Source organism: Ambystoma mexicanum, chromosome 4p, assembly GCF_040938575.1.
Source record: "Ambystoma mexicanum isolate Mex_15411 chromosome 4p, UKY_AmexF1_1, whole genome shotgun sequence".
Taxonomy (NCBI): domain Eukaryota; kingdom Metazoa; phylum Chordata; class Amphibia; order Caudata; family Ambystomatidae; genus Ambystoma; species Ambystoma mexicanum.
The window spans coordinates 425,663,670-425,690,881 of NC_090927.1; positions in this window are offsets into that span (position 1 = coordinate 425,663,670).

Genomic DNA, 27,212 nt, shown 5'->3' on the forward strand with positions numbered 1-27,212 from the left:
CTGCAGCAGCGCCAGTTACGCCCACAAGAACGCCCTCGCGCAAGGAAAAGCCATCAAAATTCCCAATTCATCGCAAATGTCTGCGCTAACCCTGGACCAGTGGGCTGCCAAACAGCAAACGCCAAGCGGGGAATGTGTATTTCAGTGGTTCGCAGGAAGTTTCACACGCGATTGTCCTGGGTACGTGTACATCAGGGGTGCGCGTGAAGTAATACACGCAAATCCATCAGGGCACGTGTATTCCAGGGGTGCGCGGGAAGTATCACACGCAAATTTAGCAGGGTACGTGTATTTCCAGGGTGCGCGGGAAGTATCACACGCGATTCCATCAGGGCACCTGTATTTCAGGGGTGCGCGGGGAGTACTACACGTGAATTGGCTGTGTGGGTCCTCCCAGGTGTTCCCTCTACACCCTCCATGGCCCCTGCAGGCAGCCCACACCACAGGGGAATACCCTGCACCCCTGTTCATGTCCCGCAGGCAGCCCATCCACCATGGGCATGCCCCCCGGCTAACCCACATGTCACCTTGCACCACTGATCAACAACGCATGTCTCCCAGCACCCTCACCCCCCAGCACTGTGGGGCACCTGCCAGCAGGCCCCCACATATGTCCAACTCATGTCCCCCTGCACGCCCACCCCCCTAGCATCCAGGGGCACCCTCCACCAGGCCCCCACTCCTGTCTCCCTGCACCCCCACCCCCCATCATCCAGAACACCCTCCACCAGGCCCCCACTCCTGTCTACCACCTCCCCACCCCCCAGCAGTGCTATTCGCCTGGGTGCATGTATTTCAGGGGTGCGCGTGTAGCCTGACACGTGAATTCATCAGGGTACGTGTATTATGGGTCCGCATGAACTTCCACACGCGATATCAGCAGGGTACGTGTATTACGGGGTTCGCGGGAAGTTCCACACGCGATTGCCCTGGGTACGTGTATTTCGGGGTTGCTTGGGAAGTTCCACACGCGATTGCCCTGGGTACGTGTATTTTCGGGGTGCGCGGGAAGTTCCACATGTGATTGCCCTGGGTACGTGTATTTCGGGGTGCACAGGAAGTTCCACACACGATTGCCCTGGGTACGTGTATTTCGGGGTGCGAGGGAAGTTCCACACGCGATTGCCCTGGGTACGTGTATTTCGGGGTGCGTGGGAAGTTCCACACGTGATTGCCCTGGGTACGTGTATTTCGGGGTGCGTGGGAAGTTCCACATGCGATTGCCCTGTGTACGTGTATTTCGGGGTGCGCAGGAAGATCCACACGCGATTTCAGCAGGGTACGTGTATTCCAAGGTGCGCGGGAAATTCCACACGCGATTGTCCATGGTGCGTGTATTTCTGGTTGCGCGTGAAGTTTCAGACGCGATTTCAGCAGAGTATGTGTATTCCAAGGTGCACGGGAAGTTCCACACGCGATTGTCCTTGGTGCGTGTATTTCTGGTTGCGTGATGTTTCACATGCGATTTCAGCAGGGTACGTGTATTCCAAGGTGCGCGGGAAATTCCACACGCGAATCCAGCAGCCTATGTGTATTCCGGGGGTGCCGGGGAGTCCTACACGTGAATCGGCCGTGTTGGTCCTCTCAGCTGTTCACTCTACACCCTCCACGGCCCCTGCAGGCGGCCCACACCACAGGGGACTACCCTGCACATGTCCCGCAGGCAGCCCATCCACCATGGCCATGCCCCCCAGCCAACCCACATGTCACCTTGCACCACTGCCCACCAACACATGTCTCCCAGCACCCCCACCCCCCAGCACTGTGGGGCACCCTCCACCAGGCCCCCACTCATGTCCAACTCATGTCCCCCTGCACCCCCACCCCCCTGCATCCAGGGGCACCCTCCACCAGGCCCCACTCATGTCCAACTCATGTCCCCCTGCACCCCCTGCACCCCAGCACTGCGGGGCACCCTCCACCAGGCCCCCACTCATGTCCAACTCATGTCCCCCTGCACCCCCACCCCCTGCTTCCAGGGGCACCCTCCACCAGGCCCCACTCATGTCCAACTCATGTCCCCCTGCACCCCCTGCAGCCCAGCACTGCGGGGCACCCTCCACCAGGCCCCCACTCATGTCCAACTCATGTCCCCCTGCACCCCCACCCCCTGCTTCCAGGGGCACCCTCCACCAGGCCCCACTCATGTCCAACTCATGTCCTCCTGCACCCCCACCCACCCCAGCACTGTGGGGCACCCTCCACCAGGCACCCACTCATGTTCAACTCATGCCCCCTGCACCCCCACCCCCCTGCATCCAGGGGCACCCTCCACCAGGCCCCACTCATGTCCAACTCATGTCTCCCAGCACCCCCACCCCCCACCAGTCAGGGGCACCTGCCAGCAGGCCCCCACTCATGTCCAACTCATCACTCCCAAAACCCCCACCAGTCAGGGGCACCTGCCAGCAGGCCCCCACTCATGTCCAACTCATGTCCCCCTGCACCCCCACCCCCCTGCATCCAGGGGCACCCTCCACCAGGCACCACTCATGTCCAACTCATGTCCCCCTGCACCCCTACCCCCCAGCACTGTGGGGCACCCTCCACCAGGCCCCCACTCATGTCCAACTCATGTCCCCCTGCACCCCCACCCCCTGCATCCAGGGGCACACTCCACCAGGCCCCACTCATATCCAACTCATGTCCCCTGCACCCCCAACCCCCAGCACTGTGGGGCACCCTCCACCAGGCCCCCACTCATGTCCAACTCATGTCCCCCTGCACCCTCACCCCATTGCATCCAGGGGCACCCTCCACCAGGCCCCACTCATGTCCAACTCATGTCTCCCTGCACCCCCACCCCCCACCAGTCAGGTGCACCTGCCAGCAGGCCCCCACTCATGTCCAACACATGTCTCCCAGCACCCCCAACCCCCACCAGTCAGGGGCACCTGCCAGCAGGCCCCCACTCATGTCCAACTCATGTCCCCTGCACCCCCACCCCCCAGCACTGTGGAGCACCCTCCACCAGGCCCCACTCATGTCTCCCAGCACCCCACCCCCCACCAGTCAGGGCACCTGCCAGCAGGCCCCCACACATGTCCCCCAGCCAACACGTCATCACAATCTAGATCCCTGGCTCTTATGGGCAGCCTCCACATGCCAAACACCCACCCAAGAATTGCATCCACCCACCTAGAAATGCCAATTACATGATACAACCCCAATGGCAAGTATGTAAATGAAGACATGTCCCTCACATTCACACAATGGGTGTCAGTGAATGTCAAAACCCATATCATGACATGCATGAAACCAATGAGATGATGCTACACATTGAAGTATGATGAAGAAATATGTATTAAAAGCAACATAAATGGAATCAAAAATAAACAAACGAAAATGGGAATTAAAAACAAAAAGCAGCATGTCCGTAAAATAATGTAAAACCACAAATCATAATCCAAAGGAAAAGTGTCCAAAGTCACAGTTCACAAAAGTAAATCCAATGGAAAATTAAAACCAAAAACCATTGCTCCATGGGTAAAATCCCAACAAAAAAAAATAATCCAACAGTCAACTATATACAGATAAAAAATCCAGGGTCCATGATCCCAACAGAAGAAATGAAACCTATCTAATAACACTACCTAATAAAAAAAACTATATACAAAAATGTGGTCCATTGTCCAAAAGGTCCAAAAAATATAAAAAAGCAAAGGAAACCTAACACTAACTACCAAACTATTTACAAGGGCAGCGGGCCAGTCCGATGGCTCACTTCGGGATGTTCCGGGCCAGGGCATCATCGAACTCCTGCTCAATGTCCCTGAGGCGGTCCTCCTCCATGGCCCCGAGGGTCCGCCGGGCCGACGACACGTTCACCTCCAACTCCCTGCGGATTGCCTCGAGGCACTCGGCCCGCCTCAGGGCCCTCCACATGGAGTTCTCCGCCCTGACCATCGTGAGCCGTGCCTCTTTCGCCCGCTGCCGCTCCGCATCTGTGGCGTGGCCCAACCGCTGCCACACAGAAGACACTTCCCATCCTGGGTCCTCCTGCCCTCCGACGGATGCCTGCCCCTCAGATGTCGAAGGCCCCGAGCCATCATGGCTCCCACCTCGTTGCTGCTGCTGCTGTGCCTGTGCCCGTGCCCTGGCTCCTGCTGCCTGCACATCCTCCACTGGCTGGGGTGCAGTCGTTGATGTGGCCACCCCTGCTGGACGTCCGACTTCCTGGTTAACAAAGAGGGGTTTGTTCTGTCGTGTAACATTATAGGGGCGGGACTACTTTCTGATTCTAGTAGGCCCAAGTAATTTCTATTGTGTCCAGAGAAATACAAAAACACTGCAAATGTGAAAATGTACATGAAGTAGTTCAGACAGAAATAGGTATTATATACAGCTTAAAAGTTTATTTTGCTGCTTGGTGCATTTAATAAATCATGCATCCATAATTGTTGATACACGACTCTTTTTACCGAGAATCAACAAAAATGCAAAACAAGTTTTTCATTCAGAGATTCTTGGTGTGCAGGAGGTTAGAGCACAGTCTTAACCCTGTCCACACATCATTATGATGGCCAAATTAATTGGCAGAATGCAATAAAACAAAGAACAAAGTTACCATCACCATTAGTGACAAGTGATTATCATGTGTTAAAATGCGAGACAACCCAAAACACACACATTAAATGGGAAAATTCTTGGTTGTCTGTAGCCAGGCTGAAGGGTGACCTAACACGTGGTCGACGTCTAGATTTAGATCGAAAAGGTATTTGGGACCAGGAGAAGTATGCAGATATTGGTCCTAAAGACGTTTCGGCTGGTAGCCTTCATCTTGGGCCTGGAATAGGTCTCCCTAAAATAGAGATATGGGGACTATTAGTGTCTGAAAACGTAAAAAACTGATGTTATAATTAAAAGAACACAATCAGTTCCAAGATTATGGTACACCACAATAAAATCGGGGGCAAGGGAGAGACAGAACTGACCTTGGGGGCTGCGATGCTGCAAGATTCTATGGATTGTTTGTGCCAAGACAATTGGGGTGCAGAGTTGGGTGGGCTTCTGGGCGTTGGTGGCAGGCTGTGAAGGGCTGCAGGAGTCAGAAAAATACATGTAAGAGTCAGAAACATGTAGTCCAGGGTATTTATAAGCTGTGGTAGTTGGGGAGCGTGCGATTGTGGAGCGACTCCCGACTGTGGCAGGTATGCCTCCTCCACCAGCCTGGCCGCACCATCAGAGGCAGCTCCATAGGGCACCCCGGTGACAAATGGGTGGGAAGATGGCACGGAGGACGACTGGCACATAGGGTGTTCAGTTGAGGAGGGGGTCAGAGCAAGCTGCAGCAAACGGAAGAATCCGGCCTGGGTGACCTGCCCAGTAGGCCGACGCGGTCAACGAGCCATTCGAGATGACGTGCAGTCTCCTCATGAAAAGACTGCAGGTCACCTCGCATGGCCCGTTGACGCAATGCTACACCAGTCAGGACAGGCTCAACCCGTACCTGGATAGCCACATCCGCAGGCAGAGGAAGGACAGTTGTTGTGAGCTCATCCCCTGCCTGAAAATGGGTCTGGACGTAGGCATCCCTGCTGGTGCAAGATGATGCAGTGACAGGATCAGGGACAGGATTGCACACAGGCACCTCACCGGCGGCCTGTGCTGCCTCCTGTCCCTGGTCCTACACTGCACCACTAGCACCAGTGGAATCCCCACCTCCAGACCACATCTCTGTCGCTTGCACGGCCTCCTCCTCCACCAAACCCCCCACCAACCTGGATGACTCTGTGCCATCTTCCCCCGTTGGGCCCTGTGGGGTCCCAGCTGCCCCTTCTGCTGCCGAGGAGTCTAGCTCCGACCTCCGCCTCTTGGACCTCCCCCCGGCAGCTGCGGCCTGGGACGTGGCACCGGACTCCTCACTCTCCGACGAGATCACAACCTGGGAGGGGATCCGGGCCTTGCGTCTCCGGCTGGTGGTGCGATCCCCGCCGCTGTGCTCCACAGCACCTTCTCCGCCCTCTTCATCAGTTGACGCTGCAGACAGGGAGAAATAAAACACAGGCATCAGGGCACTGTACAATGGACACATACACACATGACAGTTGTACATGAGTGGCATTGGCAAACCTCAGACATGGCATCACAATCGCCAACACACATGTCATTTCAACTCGCACACATGAGCCATACCACAGCCATATCGCAACAGCCAGCACCATCCATACACATACAACAGCATGAGCAGGCAAAGGTGAGCAAGACATCACATGCAACACACGGAGTGCACTACACATGCACACACACCACCACACTTGCATGCATGTGTACACCTCTGCCAACTGTCATAGCGAGCAGATTGGCATCCATGTCACATCTGCCAATCAGGCTTCCACATCCCGCTGTCACATGCATCCATGTTGCATCACTGTTGCACCCTTGTCAAATACACACACATGCACATGTACACAGTGCTGATACAAGCAGCTGAAAACAACATCCATGTGTGACATCACGAACATGCCTACTTACATACACATTCATCCAAACATGTGTGCCCACACAACTGCATTTGGCATGCAAGCCTACACACACAAGCACCATCCATGTCTCACACATGACCGCCCTTGCATGTGTTAGCCTCATGGCCCTGTACACCCCCCCATACTTGGCCCCATAAAAACACTTGTGCAACCTGCACACTACTGGCACATCACCACACGCACAGCTCACAATCATGATGCATGTACACTTACCGCTCGACTCCAGACGGGTCTGCCTCTCAAGGACCTGGACGTGGAGCGCTGTGGATATGCGTTCCAGGACCCTCATCTGATCGTCCGACAAGTGGCCCCAGCGCCCCTTAGCATCCGCTGCCTTCAAGAGGCGCCGGGCCTTGTTGAGAGTCCTGGACCTGAAGTCCTCCCAGCGCTTCTTGACATGATGGAATAGTCGGACTGCCACCCCCTCCGCGTTGATGGCAGTCACGATGTCCGTCCAGATCCGAGTCCGTCCTTCCTTGTCGGCGCACAAACTTCCGAAGAGGGCATCATATTGCCCCAGGACTTGCTCCACCAGGACACCAACTTCGGTGGCAGTGAAGCTGGTGCCCCTCTGCCTCTCTGGCCGGGGGTTGTCAGTGGTGCCAGATGTTGCAATGCCGACATGACAACCCCAGAGGCAGGAGTGGGTGGGCAACTGGGTCCTGGGACTGGTCTGTGGAGCGATGGAATCCCAGTCGGGAATCTTCGGTTCCAGCAGGGATGGTCACAGCAACAGCACCCCTGGCTGATGTGCAGGCAGCAAATGGCAGGGCACATGGGCACCAGGCAATCAGGCAGTAGCAGATGGCAGGTGGGAGCGTGCTCGGGGCTCTGGGGGGCAGTAATTCAGCCTTCTGGGCAGGAGCGTGGTCTTCCATGTGCTTACGCGTGGACAGCTTGATACGGAGTGATTTGGCACGTGAAAATCCAGCACGTCTGCGTGTAATTCGAGGAAAGGGCCTTAGCGCATAAGCGCGTCAGCACACGTACATGAATTCATTGGCCCAAAGGCCACCAGTACGTATGCGCGTCTGTGACGTGCATGTGCAGGCGTTTCCCTGTACACGGGTGCATGTTACACGTCCAATGACTGCACGTCAGCGTGTCAGCTCGTGTAATTGGAGGATGGGGCCTTAGCGCATACACGCGGAAGTGACGCTGGACGTGTGAGCATGTTTATAAGATACGTGTAGAACGCCATTTCCTTGTACATGCTTTTCGTGGAGAGCGAGTTGGTGAAATCTGTACTTCTTGTCCGTTCACATGCGATTTACTTCACGGCGTTCCAAGTTCGTACTCCCTGTTACCTCTGACAGCTTTTTCTCTTCTTGTCTTTTTCCTGGGCCTGTTTCCTCAAACAGCGTTCACTTCTCCTGTTGTCCTGTCTCCTCAGACAGTGTACAATTCTTCTTTTGGCAGGGGTGTTGCCAACGCGCACACGCATGTATTTTTCACGCGATATTTCCTGGCAGACGGTGAGTCGCGCACGTATTTGACATCTGTGCTTGCCCCGTGCGTTGCCTACCCCTTCAGAGGTCAGTCTAGGCTGCGTGTGACATGCACACGTTCATTTTTGTGTTTCTTGGTGCCACAGTGTAGTGCAGGTTCATTTTTCCACGCACGTGGTCTAGGAGGGGTTGCATGCACATTATCTCCCTTTTTCGGGGTGCATGTGCGTTGCGTGACCCGTCATCTTCCCCCAGGGGTCACATACAGCCTTGCTAGAGCACTAGGATACGAATTCCATCTAGTACCCTACCCCTTTGACCCCCAATTGCCCAGGACAATAGTTTACTGCAACTCCCATACGCGCAACAACATCAGTGCCATGGTTGGGTGGTGAACACGCGGTAAGGGTGGCAAAGGTGGGCGAGCCACAAGAGGTGGCCGTGGTGGATACCGTAGGGGACATGGCCAGGACTTGCAGGGTACCCCTAGCCCCCCATGTGTGGGTGACCAGTCAGGGACACCCATGCCCTCCCCACGCCCTGGTTGAGGGTAACGTGGCTGACACCATCCCTGCTCAGCCCTTGTTGGACCAGCCCATTGTGGCACCAGACCTGGCACAGGGTGACTCCATGGCTGACTTCCAGGTCAGCAGGTCTAGGCCACACATGGCGGTGCCCGTTGGTGTCCCCAGCCCATGTGGATCAGGGGCAGATATGTCATCTGCTGCCCCGAGTAGGCAGGGTGGGGAGGCTGCAGGGGCAGCTGCGGCTCCATCCACCCCAGCTCTGAGTCTCCCAGCCAGGACAGTGTCGGTCCTAGTCCATCCTGCTGACGTTCCCCCTGACTACATCACACTTCAGCTAATGCCTGCACCAAGTCCCATGGTGAGTGTTCATTCCCACACTTCTAGTCCACAGTCCACCAGGGTTCCTGCCCCTAGTGTCCAAAGTGGCGTAGAACACTCAGTATCACCACCACCTTCCAAGCGGAAGAGGAAGAGTGCTCGTCCAGTACAGGCTGATGCCCCAGACACGGCTACACAGTCCAGCCCACCAAGGAAGCTCAGCTTCAATCAGGCCGAACTTGATGCACTTGTGAAGTATGTGTTCGCACATGACAGCGAAATGGTGATTACTGCAGGATGCAAGACCACACCTGCACAATGTCAGGCACACTGGCAGACCATTGCGGACCTCATAAGTGCCCTTGGATTTGTGAGGCGCACAGCTAATGATTGCTACAAGCGCTGGAATGACCTGAAGCGCAGGGCAAAGAAAAAGCTGGCCTCAAGTTATGCCGCAACTCTAGTCACTGGAGTGGGTCTCCAGCAGAGGACATAGAACTCACTCCACATGAGTATGTTGCTGGGACGTACGTCACGGAGGAACAGATCCAAGGCGTGGGAGACCTGCCAGATTACGAGGCATTGTCCGGTGAGTGCACATGCATGTGTGTGTCATCCATGTGCATGGTGTGTGTGTGAGTGCTTCTGATTGAGTGCCAGGTGAGGGGGTGTGTGCCTGAGTGGTTTGGGTCACCCATGTGCTTCATCCAATACATTCTGCGCACCAGGATTTGGGTGTTGCAGTATCCCCTCTGGCAACAGTAAACATTCAGCCCAACCTCACACCAGTTGCCCTTGAAGTGTCATCTTGCCACAACATAGTTGCATATTATTCTGTGTTCATTCAGGCTGATTGTCTGCATTCCACCACTTTTACTAGGCATTTCTCAGTCCTATTGTCACATGTGTGACATGGCTAGTGAAGTGGGAGAATGGAACAATAGGCTCCCACCAATCCCCTCTCGCGCTTGGCCTAGAGGATCACGGCCTAGGCACCCGCCACGAGATGAGTTTGCCCATCTACCAGACGACCAAATACCTTGGTACAGGAACCTACGGATGTGCCCACCTACCTGCCCAGCAGCTCGCCCTACCCAGGCCGACACCTGCAACATGGATCAACTCGACTAAACCAACACATCGTTAGAGATGCCATGACGACCTAGCCAACGGTCACACCTGTACGACCATGCACACTGGACACTCCTACACCAACCTACACGAAGAATATACTCAACGCTATGATGTAGGTGACGAACACATCCACGGACGTGCATCTTTATTATTTTTCACATAGGCTTTTAAGATGCAGAAACGCAAGACGCACGATGAACTTATCTTAAATGGCTTGCTCACGCTTCACATAAACCCTATAACCTAAAGCACCTGTGCACTCAACGGCTCCATTTATGCACCTGATTCAAGTAGGCCGCAAGCAAGAGCTTCCATGAACATTAAAATGAACAAGAGTCCGGTTGCTGATCCTGCAGAATGAGCTCGACGAAAGGCAGACAGCCAAGCCACAATGTTGCAATCTCGCACGCCGCACACCAACGTCAAGGTCGCACCTGCAAATTAAACAAGGCACACTGTGGAAAAAACAGTATTAATTGTGCAGATTTCGGCCTCAAACACGGTCCAGCCTCACGTGACCAAGCCAAACCTGAAAGGATGCCAAGGCTAAGAGAACGGGGGCGCCTGGATCCCTCGTTACAAGACACAGGCAGATACAAATAAAAGACTCAATGGACATCTGCGACAGTGGGAGTAGTCGGCCTTCCAGCCTATGAATAAGTCCTCGCCTTGTCTGCACGTACCCATAGTGAAACATTGTTGCAAATGACAGGTGCACCGCGAGCTGGGAACAGCGATGGTCCCAGGCTGGGAGGCTCGCGAGCGCACCAATCAGAACATGGGGCTCTTATCACTGACGCCATTAACATTGACCAATCCTCAGGGGTCTTCATGTAACAATTCTCATGTATCTAATTGCAGGGACAACCCAGGTATACCACCTGACTGACCCTCAGCCACTAATACCCTTCTCTATATGTATGCTATACTAACCCTACCACTCAAGTAACCAATCCAGAGTGGAGATAGGTTTTTGCTAACTTTTCGAGGTGACGCAAGTAGCGCGTCATACCAAGGTAAAAAGGGCCTGCGAGCCCCACGATTGTGTGTGTGTCAGGACGGACGCGTACGATCCTCGACACAACCCTGCCGTTTGTATAATAAACAACAGAACCACCTTGCTTCTTGCGTGCGCCTCATACTCATTTTTGTGATACTCGGGAGGAGTTGGGGCCTCCCTGCCCGGAGGTCCGCGGACGGCCCAGCCGACCCCGGCAGAATTTCCCCCCGACAAGTTGGAGGCACTGCTGAGATCTGTTTAAGGTCTGCTTTTATTTTATTTTTCCGAGTGCTCCCTCTGCGAGGAGGCCCGGTGGCGCGGCCCCCTCTGCCGCTGCCCCCTTCTGAGGACTACAGGACCATCGCGGAACTGCAAGAAGACCGGACAGCGCAATCCGGATATTGGCCTTCGGGAGCCGGTTGAGAAGTATCCCGCCCGCGGTTGGTGAGTGTCCAGACGTGGTCCAGACGAGGGGAGGTGGCGAGCCGCTTGGAGGGGTGCACGCAGTCGAGCGGCCCCGCATCAAGAGAACTTGGTGAGTATGCCACACCCAACAAGCAATGTGAAATTGTGAGGGAGGGGGGAGGAATTAAATAAGGGAGGAGGGAGGTGTTGCACAGGTGCGCGGCGAAGGTTTGACAATTTAGTGTTGGCTATGAAATGAATGGTAGCCGAACGAGCGCAAGAGCAGTCGGCTACGCTACGCGAAAGAGGGGGGCAGAGCACGAAAACATCACGTGCAGCCGCTCGTAGACACTGATTGGCCTAGGTCGCGACTACGTGTACGGGTGTGGGTGTGTGCGGTTTCCTACGATTTGGTGATTATTGATCAATGAGTAGATGAGGATCCCTATTGATCGAGCAAGATAGTCGATAGGTAGATGACGTTTCCCTGTAGGCGGTAGCTAGTTGGTTGCCCAATACGGAAGATAATTGGCTGGTTAAGCCCTCCTGTCAAGGGGCGTATCACACGCGAGGCGACGCAGCGTGCGCAGTCCGATTATATATTGTTGATTACCTTGCTCCAGGCGTGACAGGAAGACAGCTGTGGGGTTAAAGGGGGTAGAGTGTAAGTGTATTAAGAACTGACTAATAGTTTGAAGAGATCGGTCACGTCACCAGTAGGGCTTTCATAGGATATCCCGAGCACAAGACATCTCTCTTTCGGAGAGTGGTGGGGAAGAGAGTTGTGGTAAGGGAGTGGAAACGGAGATAAACGGTAACGAGTAGATCAGGGAAAAGGCGAAAGGGGGGGCGTGGCTGCGCACGGACAACGCCGGCCACGGCAAGTATAGAAGAGGGATGAGGAGCAAATGAAAATAGGACGACTGTATAAGAACGTCACAAGGGGTACGCAGCGGTAGGGGGCTACGTGCGCCTCGGCCGCAGGGGGCCGTAAGGGTGTTCTGTAAGGGAAGACAAGAAAGAAAAGAATATGCAAATGTAAATACTATATTTTAATAATTTTCCTTAGCGGACTATCGCAAGTCCCCAAACTCACGGGGCCAGGTAAAGGCAAAAGGTTGTGTATTGTAGGTGTTAGTAAAATAACAGCTACCAAACAGGGGAAGGATAGCAAGTGGAGCGCTGCTATGTCACACGGAGCAGGATCGGGAGGGTGGGGGAACACCCTCACTACCCCACTACAGCACATATGCAAAACACTGTCACCCCATCGGGAGAAATTGATCAAGTATAGCATTGAATGGACACAGGGGACGGACAACAAAATGACAACACCATGGCCGCCTAATGGTAGCTTCGATCCATATACCCAACATTCACTATTAAACCATCTGCATAATACATACAAGGGGAAGAAATTGACAAACCATGTGCAGATGTTTAACTTATGGCGGATGTTCCAGGGGTCCCGACCAGGACCAAATGGAATGTTCACTGTGGGGGAAACACCAGTAGAAAAAGAGATTAAGGAGGAAGGAGAGAATGGGGAGAAGGAGAGTGAAGGCCCAAAGAACACGGGGAACGGACAAGAGGGAGGAGAAAAGAATACCAACCCAAAAGAAAATGAACTAAAAAAGGAACAGAGCGACGATATAACCCTAGCCAAGGTAGTGAAAACAGAGGGAGGGGGGTTGTACCCTTTAAGAGAACTAGGTGAAATAGGAAGAGAACAATTAAGGGCGGCTGAGGGGTACTCGAACCCGACATACAGCCCGCCACCATATGCAGTGACAGGTGTCCACAAGGGAGGGGGGCGGACTAGTACGACGGGATCAGCCTATAGGAAGATGCCAGAGGGGGAGGGGAGGACTGGAGAAGAGCAAACTAAGGAAATAGGACATGACGAGTGGGTAGCTGCACAGATACTATTAAAATTACGAGGTACACTAACAGGACAAGAGAGGGAGGTAGTGAGGAAGATGGACGAGGATAATACCAGGGAGAGTGAAATAAGGGGAGAAGAGCTGATAAGACGAAAGGAAGAGATTTTGGAGGAACGGCTAGCAGAGCTAAGGGACGAGCAAAATGAACTAATAAAACAGCTCGAGAGGGAGGAAAGAGAGAGAGCGAGGGAAAGGAAAGAAGGTAAGAACGAGTTGGAAAGAATAAGGGAACGAAATGAGGAGCAAAGGAGAGAAGCCAAAAGGGTAAAAGCAGCAGCAGAAAGGGTATCAAGAGCAGTGCTACGAGAGAGGAAAAAGGAAGAAGAAGAGAAAGAAAAAGAAATGGCAATGTGGAAGAAGAGATTACTATCAGAAACGACCAGGAAATACGAAGAAGGGAGGGTGATAGAGAGTATATTAGAAAGAGAGAGGGTGAGAAGGGAAAGGAAGGAAGAGGATGAAAGGATATTGGGAAAGATGAGTAGTGAAGTAATGGAGGAATTAAAAAGGAAAATGGAGGAAATTGGTAGAGAGATGGAGGAGAGAAATGAAGGGGAAAGAGAAGATAGGAGAGGAAAGATTGAAGAAAGGGGGTATGCATATAGAGATACAGAAGTAGCAACAACATCAGCACAAAGGGGAGCGGGTGGTAAAGGAGAAAGAGGAGACACAGACCTAATAGACCTAAAAACAGTAACGATCAAGGGGAGAAAGACAGAGTGGGGGAGCCACATACAGATGACTTTTGTAGTGAGGAGGAAGAAGGAATGGAGAAGGAAGGAAGAAACAGTGACAGGGAAAGCCTAGATAAACTATACACCACTCGGACCAATACAGACTCACCATGGATATGTATGAGAAAGGATGAACTGGAGAAAAGTGAGGAGGAAGAGCGAGGAATAGCGAAAAGACAGATACATGAAGCCACACCCTCACCATCCTACCCTCAGTCAACCACCCCACGCTCACTACGTACAACTAAACTGGCGCCTTTCACAAAAGAAATGACACCTTATGTAGGTAGGCTTAGAGACCTCCCTAGACGTAGGCAGGAAGGACGAATACACACGCCCAAATTAAATACAGGAGATGATGAAAAAAGGGGAAAAGATGGAGAAGAAAGAGTTACGAGCAGGGGAACTACGGACGGAATACACGATATAAGAGAGAGGGAGGACGAGGAGGGGTGTGGGGACTCAATTTTATGGAACCCAAGGGAGATAACGAGACACAACTTAATGCCACTTCTGGAGAGGGGAGGGGTGAGACCACAATACGTCCCTTGGAAGCATGTAGACAAAGAAAATATAAAGTGCAGGCTCCCATCATTAAGTGGAGGTGCAGGTAAATGGATATATGAAATGGAAAAACACACCGCAGGACAGAAACTGGCAGTGGGGGATGTAAAGGGCCTTCTAATATCCATATTAGGGGATGCAGCGGATGACATTTGGAAAAGAGCGGGATTCACTAGGGTAACAATAACCAACACATCACACGATGGGGCACCATTCGCAAACTGCAGACATGCATTATGGCAGGCACTAAGGGTACAGTACCCAGACACATCAGACATAGGAGCAATTACCTCACGCAAGATGCGTGAGAACGAAGATCCTGTTGATTATATCCAGGAAATTCAAGAGAAGTGGCGCATGGAAACTAGAGAACAATGGGACAAAACACCAGCAATATTCTATGATATACTGCTACAAGGGCTCCCAGAAGGAGTTCAGAAACAACTGAAGAAAGTGGTGGGAATGGAAGCAAAAGCATGGCCAGAAATACAACTGACAATAGTACATCATTGTAGGACATGGCAAGGTAAAATGAAACAAAAGGAAGAGGACAGGAAAGCGGAAGAGGCTAAACTTGTACAGAAAAAATTTACTAAATACACAATGGAAGGGGCACTAATAACTACACCTGCAACAATGACCCAAAGCCCCACACAAGTAGTGGCTGCACAAGACCCCTCCCAAATACAACCCTCCCAGACTATAACACAACAGATGACGCCACGCCAACCATACACGACCAACTTGGGAGGAGGATACTCAATGCCAGGAGCTGGGTATTATAATTACAATAGGGGAAGGGGAGGAATAATGAGAGGGAGAGGATACGGATACAACACACAACAACAGGTGGGAGGACTTAGAAATTACTACCCCACCGGTCAACCAGTATACCAGGACAACACAGGAAGCTTTCCATGGCAGAGTAGGGAACCACCAGTGTGTTGGATTTGTGGATTGGTAGGACACATGTCACGCACTTGTAGAGTAAGACCAGGAACATCATCATGGAGCGAGCAGGGACAACTAAGGCCCACACAGGAACAGCAGGGGATACAACAACAGCAGACGTTGCAACCGGGAAATGACCAGCAACAACTAGTAACACAACAACAGCCACCGGCATTATCACTGCCACAACAACAGGTAGCGACAATGCAACAACCCCAAGCACAACAGACACAACTGGGTAGGGTGACAGCACTAGGACACAACCCTTACACAGGAAACGGTCAATCATTGTACCCTCAATAGGACAGCCCACAGATGGCCTTGGTGTGTCCCATCCTGTCAGTAACCCCCAATAGTGCGGAGGAACCACGCATAGAGGTAACGATAGGTGACAAAAAGTTATCATTCCTTGTTGATACCGGGGCGACCCGGTCTTGCATAAGGGAAGGTAAGTTTAGGATGTCGGGCGAAGCCATGAACACCCAAGGATTCTCTGGGGCTAGGGGGTTGCTTCCCTTTACTGATAACGTTCCCTTATCAATAGGGGATTATGACATGTCAGTGCCACTTTTATATTCTAGGGCCTCACCAGTAAATATACTGGGGAGAGACATCATGAACAGGTTGAATATGACGATTTCCTTTACGGAAAACGGCATAATTTGCTCTACTCCAGGGATCAACATGCTCACAGCACGACAAATCATGCAAGTATACTGCGGACAGACAGCGATTAGGGCTGAGCCAATTGATGGTGAACTATTCCAGTACAGGACAGACATGGCATTTGCTTGGATGCCAGGGATAGAAGGAAAGATCTGGAGGAGGCCAGCAGCCTATTTGTTCAGACCAGAAACACCAGCCAATGAACCAGAAGGAAAGGTGATTTCAGTGGACATAGAGAGCATTATAGCAACAGCTGATTACATTGCAGTGCATGCCCAAGAAGCGAAGGAAGAGCATGGAGAGCAGTAATAGCACTAGCAGAGGGATGTAGGCTCACCCAGTTGTCAGACGAGGAGCTCTTTTCAGAAGAAAAGGAGGAAGGTGAAATGGTGTTTATAATGAGTGTGGAGATATGGCTAAGAGTGGCGTATAAAAAAGTGGCACAAAAAATTGCAATGGCACTTGAGGCACCTGCATCCACCCCAGTCCCCTTCTTTGAGGAGGATATGGCAAGGGTACCCACGTCACTATGGACTACTAGCCCCTATGACGTGGGTTGTATAAAAAGTATAGGAGGTGTAAGAATAAAATTGAAAAAAGGTGCAATACTCCCCAGGGTAAAACAGTACCCACTATCAAAAGAGGCAGATGAGGGCATATATGAAACCATAACGGCCCTCATAAATAATGGCATACTGGTACCATCAGAATCACCATGTAACACAGCGGTATACCCAGTGTGCAAGGCTAGAGGGGGGTCTTGGCGCTTCATACAGGACCTCAGGCCCTTGAACAACATAGTGGAAGCAGAGTACCCCATAGCAGCAAACCCGGCCACAATATTGTGTGGCATTCCAGCAGAAGCATCACGATTTACAGTGATCGACCTTAAAAATGCTTTTTTCTCAATAGCATTGCACCCAGACTCACAAGATTTTACAAGCTTCACGTACAGAAACACAAAGTGGAAACACACTAGATTGCCACAAGGATACTGCGAGTCACCCTCGATATTCAATAGAGTAATACAGATGGATTTGGGTAACATTGAAGTAGAAAGCACAGTGTTGCAGTATGTAGACGACATAATAATTTGCAGCACAAACGAAAAAAGATGCAGAGAGGACTCATTAAAGATGCTGACAATATTGGCTGAAAAAGGTTACAAGGTAGACATAGAAAAATTACAGTACTGTCAGGAACAGGTACTTTACATTGGTCAGCTCATATCCCAACATGGAAGAAAGATTGCACCACAAAGAGCACAGGCAATTTCAAAAACGCCATTGCCACAAACAGTGAGGGAACTGCAGCAGTTCCTAGGTCTGTGCAACTACTGTAGAGCATGGGTATTTGATTACAGCTCATACATAGGACCCCTGCTTGAGGGGTTAAAAGAAGCTAACAAAGGGGAGAAACAGTTGGGGTGTACAATGGAAATGAAAGAGGCTTTTGATGAACTGAAAGATGCGATATCAACTGCTCCAGTACTGGCCACCCCAGATTATGAGCGACAATTTTTCATATTTTCACATTGCGACTCAGCAGTAATGAAAGCAGTGCTGGCTCAAAAAACCAGCATGGGCTACAAACCAGTAGCGTTTTACAGCGGCCACTTAGATCCTGTAATGTTGGGCCATTTCCCTTGTGAACAAGGTCTCGCCACAGCTGCTTTTGCGGTAGAAAAAGCATCAGCAATCACCATGGGGTGCCCAACCACACTATTTGTGGAACATGCACTATTTGCAATATTGAATAAACCCAACTCCACCCTAACCACGCAGAGGGCATCAGGTTATGAGATCATCTTATCTAGAGCTGAACTATCAATTGTTAGATGTAGCACGGTCAACCCTGCAAGGTTTTTAGCAGAAATAATTGAGGAAGGAGATTATGCACACGATTGTACGCAAACCACTGAAATGTACTCATGTGCTAGAAAAGTTGAAGAAAACGCACTAGAGGGAGGTGAGCTCCTGTTCATTGATGGGTCATCAACAATTGAACAAAAAGATGGGATAAGGAGGACTGGGGCAGCAGTGGTGAAAATGATGGAGGTACCGGTGTGTGTGGCAATGAAATGTGTGCAATTACCACAGCATTACTCTGCTCAAGCGGCAGAGCTAATTGCTCTGATCCTGGCGTTGAAGGAAAGCTTTAATAAACGAGTGACTATATATTCTGACAGCGCATATGTCACGTCCACTGTCCACTCAGGGCTGTCAAAATGGAGAAGAAGAGGGTTTAGAAGAGCTGACGGCACTCCAGTGCAACATGCTCTTTTATTGGCAGAACTAATTGAAGTAATAAACAACCCCCAGGAATTAGCCTTGGTCAAGTGTACCGCACACACCAATGGAGAAGACCATGTCTCAAGAGGGAATGCAGCGGCAGACGCACATGCGAAGTATGCTGCATACTTTGGTGAGATATGGAACCCCCCAGGGTCAGACAGAGGGAGAGGGAGGGGAATGGCTAAGGAGATGTTGATAAGGGAAGGGTACCCCCATCTCCCAGCCACACAGATAATGGAGCTACAAGCAGCTGCACCAATGGCAGAAAAAGAACTATGGGTAAAAAGAGGATGCACAATGTCACCAACTGACGCACTATGGCGCCAGGGTAACACTGGAAAAATTGTAATACCACTGGCACTATTGAATACCGCCCTGAGCCAACTACACCACCCAGCCCATACAGGCAAGGAAATAATTGCAGCACGAATTAGGGAAGACTGGTTTTGCCCCGAATTAAATTCTCATGTGTCAAATTTTATAAGTAACTGTCTCACATGTCAACAGTTTACGGCCGGTCACACTCTGAAGGTGATAAAAGGTACTATACCCCGGCCAGAGGGACCCTTCTGACATCTCCCTATTGACTATGTTGATATGATCAACGTATGTCAAGGAAAGAGGTATATGATTGTAGTAGTATGCCCATTTTCGAGGTGGATTGAAGCAGGGCCATGTTCACACCCAGATGCATTCAGAGCAGCTAAATTCCTAGTGAGGGAGGTCTTCCCCAGGTGGGGGGTGTGCGAGATACTGCGGTCAGATAATGGCCCACATTTCGCAAACGAAATGTTCCAGCACATCACGTCCTTATTGAGCATCAAGCATAAATTTGCATGTGCATACCACCCACAGGCCAACGGTATATGCGAACGCCTGAACGGCCTATTAAAAGAGGCAATTGCAAAAATACAGCAAACAACAAAGAAGAGTTGGCTGTATTGCCTTCCGCTAGCCCTATTTGAGCTAAGGAATAAACCAGGTTCCGACCACCACCTCACTCCTCACGAGGTGGTTACCGGACTCCAAATGCGCCTTCCTCTGACACCAACATCAAGGGCATTCACCGATCACAATAGTACTGCCACTGTTTTTGGTGATGAAATGTACCAATATGTGTCTTCTTTGATTACTAGTGTAGTGTTTGTGTCTCAACAGCTCGAGCGCACACGGGGCGGGTCTAACAGTGATCAACAAGAAGAGGCGGATAAAGAATTGGAAAAGGAAATACTGTGTAAAATTGCTAAAGGTGACCACGTGCTACTCTGCAATTTCAACAGGAAGTGGAACAGCCCACGTTTCACTGGCCCCCATCTGGTAGAGGAGATATCAATGAGAGCAGTAAAGCTACAGGACAAACGTGCCTGGAATCACCTACATGACGTAAAGATCTACAAACTCCAGACCCGCCCCAGCGCCACCGACAGGGCCATGGGAAGAACAACAACAGCGTCACCAACGGAGGAAGAGACTTCTGCCATTACTGACGGCTTAAGTGTCCCCATACCCTGTCAACCCCCACCCCCAGATCCCCCAGAGACAACTATTGGACCCACCCACCCCATGGTCACACGATCAAAGAGTAAAGAGACTTCCGCCAGCTAAGCCCCAAACCCTCTGCCCAGTGGCCCCCTACCCACTACAGTAACGACCGAACTGAAGGACATTGTTTTGCACATATACACACGTAAACACTTGAATGTTCTCTTTTTCTTTTCTCTCGCACATGCAGGTACTGCGTATTATTGTACTGCTAAGAAAGTAAGCTAACTAACAAATTCACTGCCCAGGAGTAGATGGTACCCTCAGATGATAACTACCCAGAAGAATTGTCACACCAATTTGTATATGAAGTAAGAAGGCCAACGTACCTGAACAAAAGAAGGGTACGTGTCTACTACACAGCATTCCTCTTGGCCATAGAATATTCATTGCCCCACCTCCACCCATACTTGCCTGCCCTAAGAGATAGATCACTTAGAGTGGCGTGGGAACAGCTCTTCGCCTGGGCACTGAATGACTATCTGATAGGAAGGGCTTAAATAACAACCACTAACCTTAATAACAAGCATATTAAGAATTTTCAGGCGGGCAACTTTAACATTGCAAGAATAAGCTGCCGGACTGCAGCAAGGTAAGAGCAAAATGCCGGTGAAATTAGCCTTTGTAATAAAATTGATAGGGATTTTGATGATCACCGGGTTCTTGGCTGCCTCTGTATGGCAGTACAGCTATGCTATGAATATTGTTGCTGTACCCAAACCTAATATACCCCCGTCCCCAGCTGCAACAGGTGTTACGTCAGGTGGTATTAGTATAATCCCACACAAAGATAATAGAGTTAAACGCAGCACATACTCAGATAATAAAGGTATTGACAACTACATACAAGATTCAGCGCACATCTCAAACAACATGTGGTATCAACACATGACCCACATAGGTAAGCAGACAACAGAAGACAGCTGCTACGTTTGCTCATTAATTCCATATGCCATGAGCGCTTCTCGAACATTTGTTGCCACAGAAATAGATGACAAAACAGCACGATGCATAATATACCTGGCACTGTTCCAAACGAAAGGAAGATTTCAAGGGACAGTGGTGCAATTTGTATGGAAAACACAAGATACATATCCATATGAAAATAACTTCCTCAAGACTTATTTAAGTTACCACAAGAAATGTTTACATACTGAAGCCTTCAGATACATGACAAGTGTTCCTGAAAAAGGAGAAACAAAGAAGGTAACACTACAGTACCTACCATGTGATTGGTATGCCACTGAAGTTCCTGGTAAAACAGGATGTTGGGAGAGGCCACTGGTGACGATAACAGGGAAGGTGTACTTGGACAACAAATGGGAGATAGGAGTGGTTGGCAGCAACATGATAACAAAAGAAACTATTTCAACTATTGATGGACACAACCACAGATGTTGGACGACTTGGATCAAGTATGTACCCATGCTCACGTGGATAGAGAAGGATGAAGACCCAATAATAATACTGCCGCTAACTGCGCCTAAAGTATGCTACCAACATAAAGGAGAGGTGGACGTAGGATATAACACCAATTGTGCAAGCGTGATGGAGCTACCTGAGGGGGGAGCAGGAACAGCAGTGATAATGGACCATTACTGGGCCTGCGGAGAAAAGGCATACCACACGCTGCCCCCTCTGTGGAATGGTATATGCACAATAGTGCACGTTAATGTACCATCACTAGTGGTACCCCAGAAACGCATGAATATAGCCAACTTCCCCAAAATGGATGAAGGGAACGAGAGGAAGAAGAGATCTGTACAACCTCAGAAGGGGCCAGAGAACAACACCAACAGCAATAATACTGTCCTGAATAGAAAGAAAAGACAAGGAGAACCTCTGACCGGAAATTACCTATGGGGTAGATCAGAAACAGCACTCACCTCAATTCTGCCAGAACACAGACTATTTAGCAGAGCAGCAATGTTCTTCTCCTCAATAATACATCCGGGATTACAGGCTTACGCAAATGCAAAATGGCTCCAGATAACTAGATGGGAACTAATGATGACCATCAATTCTACAGTGAATGGATTCAACGCAATAAAAGAGGAACTGCGTGCAGTAAGGATGGTGGCACTTCAGAACAGATATGTACTGGACCTCCTCACAGCAATGGAAGGAGGAGTTTGCGCAAAGATAGGACAATCATGCTGTACGTTCATCCCTGCCAATGATGCTGACAACGGTACACTGACAGAAGCAGTTTCACAATTGGCCCAGATGCATTCCAAAATGATGGATGAAAGTAAAGGTGTAAAAAAGGATGAGAGCTGGTTTTCAATATTATGGTCATGGATGCCATCTTGGCTGTCAGATGGACTGAAAATTATAGTTGGATGTACCATTTTGGCTGGAGCTACACTGATCATAATAAGATTTTGTAAAGCCCGGAAGGCACGCACCACAGACGAACTGATTGAAATGGCCGGTATGCACCCCTTGATGCCAGCAGATGACGGCCAACACACAGACATGATAATACAAGAGAGAGAGAAGTTGCGCAATCAGATCACCACCAACCACCTGGACCCACCATCTGTGAAGCTCGAAAACCCAAGAAACCCAAGGAGCTACATAGGGAAATGGGTATACTGCACTCCTGGAGGAACATGTGAATACATGTATTGGTCATTTGATGACCATGTTAACCACTATGGACATTTGGGAGGGATAACTAAAATATTGAGAGTGAGAGAAGATAAAGAAAAGGATATGTTTGTGGTCGACAAGTCGACCAGAGGGGGGACTGAAGTGGGAGAATGGAACAATAGGCTCCCACCAATCCCCTCTCGCGCTTGGCCTAGAGGATCACGGCCTAGGCACCCGCCACGAGATGAGTTTGCCCATCTACCAGACGACCAAATACCTTGGTACAGGAACCTACGGATGTGCCCACCTACCTGCCCAGCAGCTCGCCCTGCCCAGGCCGACACCTGCAACATGGATCAACTCGACTAAACCAACACATCGTTAGAGATGCCATGACGACCTAGCCAACGGTCACACCTGTACGACCATGCACACTGGACACTCCTACACCAACCTACACGAAGAATATACTAAACGCTATGACGTAGGTGACGAACACATCCACGGACGTGCATCTTTATTATTTTTCACATAGGCTTTTAAGATGCAGAAACGCAAGACGCACGATGAACTTATCTAAAATGGCTTGCTCACGCTTCACATAAACCCTATAACCTAAAGCACCTGTGCACTCAACGGCTCCATTTATGCACCTGATTCAAGTAGGCCGCAAGCAAGAGATTCCATGAACATTAAAATGAACAAGAGTCCGGTTGCTGATCCTACAGAATGAGCTCGACGAAAGGCAGACAGCCAAGCCACAATGTTGCAATCTCGCACGCCGCACACCAACGTCAAGGTCGCACCTGCAAAATTAAACAAGGCACACTGTGGAAAAAACAATATTAATTGTGCAGATTTCGGCCTCAAACACGGTCCCGCCTCCCGTGACCAAGCCAAACCTGAAAGGATGCCAAGGCTAAGAGAACGGGGGCACCTGGATCCCTCGTTACAAGACACAGGCAGATACAAATAAAAGACTCAATGGACATCTGCGACAGTGGGAGTAGTCGGCCTTCCAGCATATGAATAAGTCCTTGCATTGTCTGCACGTACCCATAGTGAAACATTGTTGCAAATGACAGGTGCACCGCGAGCTGGGAACGGCGATGGTCCCAGGCTGGGAGGCTCGCGAGCGCACCAATCAGAACATGGGGCTCTTATCACTGACGCCATTAACATTGACCAATCCTCAGGGGTCTTCATGTAACAATTCTCATGTATCTAATTGCAGGGACAACCCAGGTATACCACCTGACTGACCCTCAGCCATTAATACCCTTCTCTATATGTATGCTATACTAACCCTACCACTCAAGTAACCAATCCAGAGTGGAGATAGGTTTTTGCTAACTTTTCGAGGTGATGCAAGTAGCGCGTCATACCAAGGTAAAAAGGGCCTGCGAGCCCCACGATTGTGTGTGTGTCAGGACGGACACGTACGATATTCGACCCATCCCTGCCGTTTGTATAATAAACAGCAGAACCACCTTGCTTCTTGCGTGCGCCTCATACTCATTTTTGTGATACGTGGGAGGAGTTGGGGCCTCCCTGCCCGGAGGTCCGCGGACGGCCCAGCCGACCCCGGCAGAATTTCCCCCCGACACTAGGGTACATGCCATCTATTTGATGGCATGTGTCATGTATGTGTATTGGACATGCCAATCACAGGCCAATGTGTGATGGCACTGCTAGCCAGCATGCAGCAAATTTGTTGGTCTTCCATCTTGGTGTCATCAATGCGTGCCATTTGCCTCCCCTTCATACGCAATGACAGTGCTTGCATGGGAGGGTTATAGTCATGTGGGACATGTGTCAATGAAGTACTGTTTCTGTTGCTTCTCAGCCCTAATTGTGAGCCATGGTGCTAATGCCTGTTCCCATCTCTTTTCTTTCATGTCTTTGCAGGGGATGACGCACTTGATACTGCTGGGGTTGAAGAGATGGTGCAGACCCAGGAGGGGTCTCAGGCCCGACTGGGCACCAGTGAGGGACGTGGTGTGGTGGTGGGTGAGAATCCACACTTGCTGCAGACGATCATCTCAAGAGGTGTCTCTGGGTGCACCTCCCCCGAGCTCTATTCAGGTGTCGATTCAGATGATGAGACCTATGTACTGTCGCAAGTAAGTGTTTCTGGGAGGGATTCGGTACTGTCCAACCCACCTGCACCAGGGGTAGAACCCTCAATGGGGATGTCTGTGTTGGTAGGTCTGCCTTTGGTGGTTACGGATGCAGGGTCACACTCCGCTACATCTGATCCTGTTCCTGGGCCAGCAGATCAGAGGGGGAATGCAGTCCTGCAGCCTCAGGCAGTGCCGGCACAGCAAGGCGCAGTTCGCCTTGCCCCAGACAGGTGTGGTGCCCGCCGACGCGGTGGCCGTACGCCACCTGGCAATACCGCATGGGAGCAATCCATATACGGTATGGCAAACCAACAGGCAGAATCAACTGAGATGATGGCTCAGGCCATGGATAGGGTGGCCACTTCCATTGTCCCCCAAGAAAGGCTGATTGAACAACTGCAGCAGGCAACAGACTCCATTTGCCAGTCAAACAGGGAGGACATGTTGGCGTCCAACAGGGACATGCGGGCGGCACTGGAGACTCTGCGGGAAGCCATTTCTATTGAGTCCCAGGGCCACAGGGAAGCCCTGAGGGTGGAACTCCGTCAGCTCAGGGTAACTCTGGTTGAGCTTGAGGCTTCAGCTAACACGAGGACAGAACAGCAGCTGGAGCAGCTCACACGTACGCTCTCAGCTGAGATGCAGGCAACTAGGGAGGAGGTCTGGGCATCCCGTGAGTTGTTGCATGGGGACCTCCGCACAATTATCCTCCAGAACCAGACCTTCCACACCCGCATGCTTGCTGCCATGGAGGACCAGACTAGGGCTGCCTCCCATAGTGCCACCACCTCCTGATGCAGCTGCAGAGGGTGAGGAGAGCGATAGCAGCGATTCTCCCACAATAGGGTAGCCGTGCAGGCCATGAGCCCATGGAGGTGTTTTTTTTTCGCAAGATCCACACAGGTGGGTTTTGGTGTGCACCCTGTCATCGGACCTCCTGGGTGGCCTTCCCCACCCCACCGGGCCCATTCATGGCCATTTTTGATTTTTGATTTTTGATTTTTTGGACAGTGGCGGTCATTACAACCTTGGTGCAAAGTGCACCAACTTTACCACCATGGTGTAAACTATGTTTACACCATGGTGGATGGCGGATTTACCACCCCATTCCAAGGTGAGTGGGGCGGTAAATCCCCATTTCCCATTTTCCCTTCCCCATTCCCATTTTTTGCCCCATTTTTGCCCCATAGGGCATAATGGGAGTGGGGAAGGCGCTAATTACTCCGCCGTAAATTACGGCGGCGTAATTAGCACCATGGCGGGTTAGTGCCATGGATTTTAACGCCTGCTAAAAGCAGGCGTTAAAATCAGAATCAGGCGTTAAGGGTTAATGGTGGCGTTAACCCTTAACGCCTGAGTTGTAATGAGGGTCAGTGTGTTGCCTTGTGTGGCTCCCGTGGGCATACGCTGTATTGTGGCTGGGCACATGCAGGCTTGTCCTGAATTTGGGTCAGATCCTTGGGTTTGTGTGACACACACCCCTCCTGCTTCCCGTTTCCATGGTCTTGCAAAGGGTGTGCCCAAGTGACATTGACTTACACAATGACGTTGGACTCCCATTTGATGTGTGGGCAGTCTGTAGTCAATACTGTGTATACATTCCTAGTGCATATTGTTGTTGTATTGTACACTGCATGGTGTATTGAAATGTGCCTCTGCATCCATCTCATCCTCCTAATTTGCAGGTCCATTTCTCATGTCTTCACAAGGCGGTCTACTTTGGAAATGGAGTCCATGTTGTAAGCAGTGCACCTACACATTTGCGTGGCGCTAACACTGTACAGTTGGAAGTGTTCCAAGTGCTGGCATTATCAGGTAGTGAGGCTACCAATGTTTCAAGTCTGTACTGTCATGTTTATCGTCGGTTGGAGGCTGTGTAGGTGATTAGTATTATTGGTATTCGGTAATGTGTGTTGTTGGTCCTGCATTACTGTGAGCATTTCATGTGTGGCCAGTTTCCATTAGAGACACTGTAGTTGGTGACACTTGTGTCATGTTGTGGAGATTAATTTGTTTGCTCTCACATAGCATGACATGCCATGGTGTGTTGTGTGGCGGTGCCGGGGAGGGGTTGGGTGACATGGCACTGTTCTCATGTTGTATTTTGCAAGTGGGTATTCATTTTTGCAGCATAGAAGTGTGTCTTTTGATGACACTGCATTGGTGGTGTTTGTGTAGGTAGGGATGCACACATTGTGACACTTCCAGGTGAAAAATCTCAGGCTTCTATGGTTCTGACAGTTGACTGTCCCTTAATTCATCAGAATTGTCAGATTGAGTCACCATTGACTGTCAGATGGTATGTGCCAGGGCTGTTTGCACTCCACAGGGGTGTGATTTCTATGTGAAGTAATTAGTCACCAGCTGCGTACGGGCTGCCTCACCCCGTGCCCTTTCCCCTCCCATGCGCAGCGGGCGTGCATGTGGTTGGGGATGTGGGGGCACCACCATGTCCACAGCCAGGCCCCGGCGTGTTGCAACAT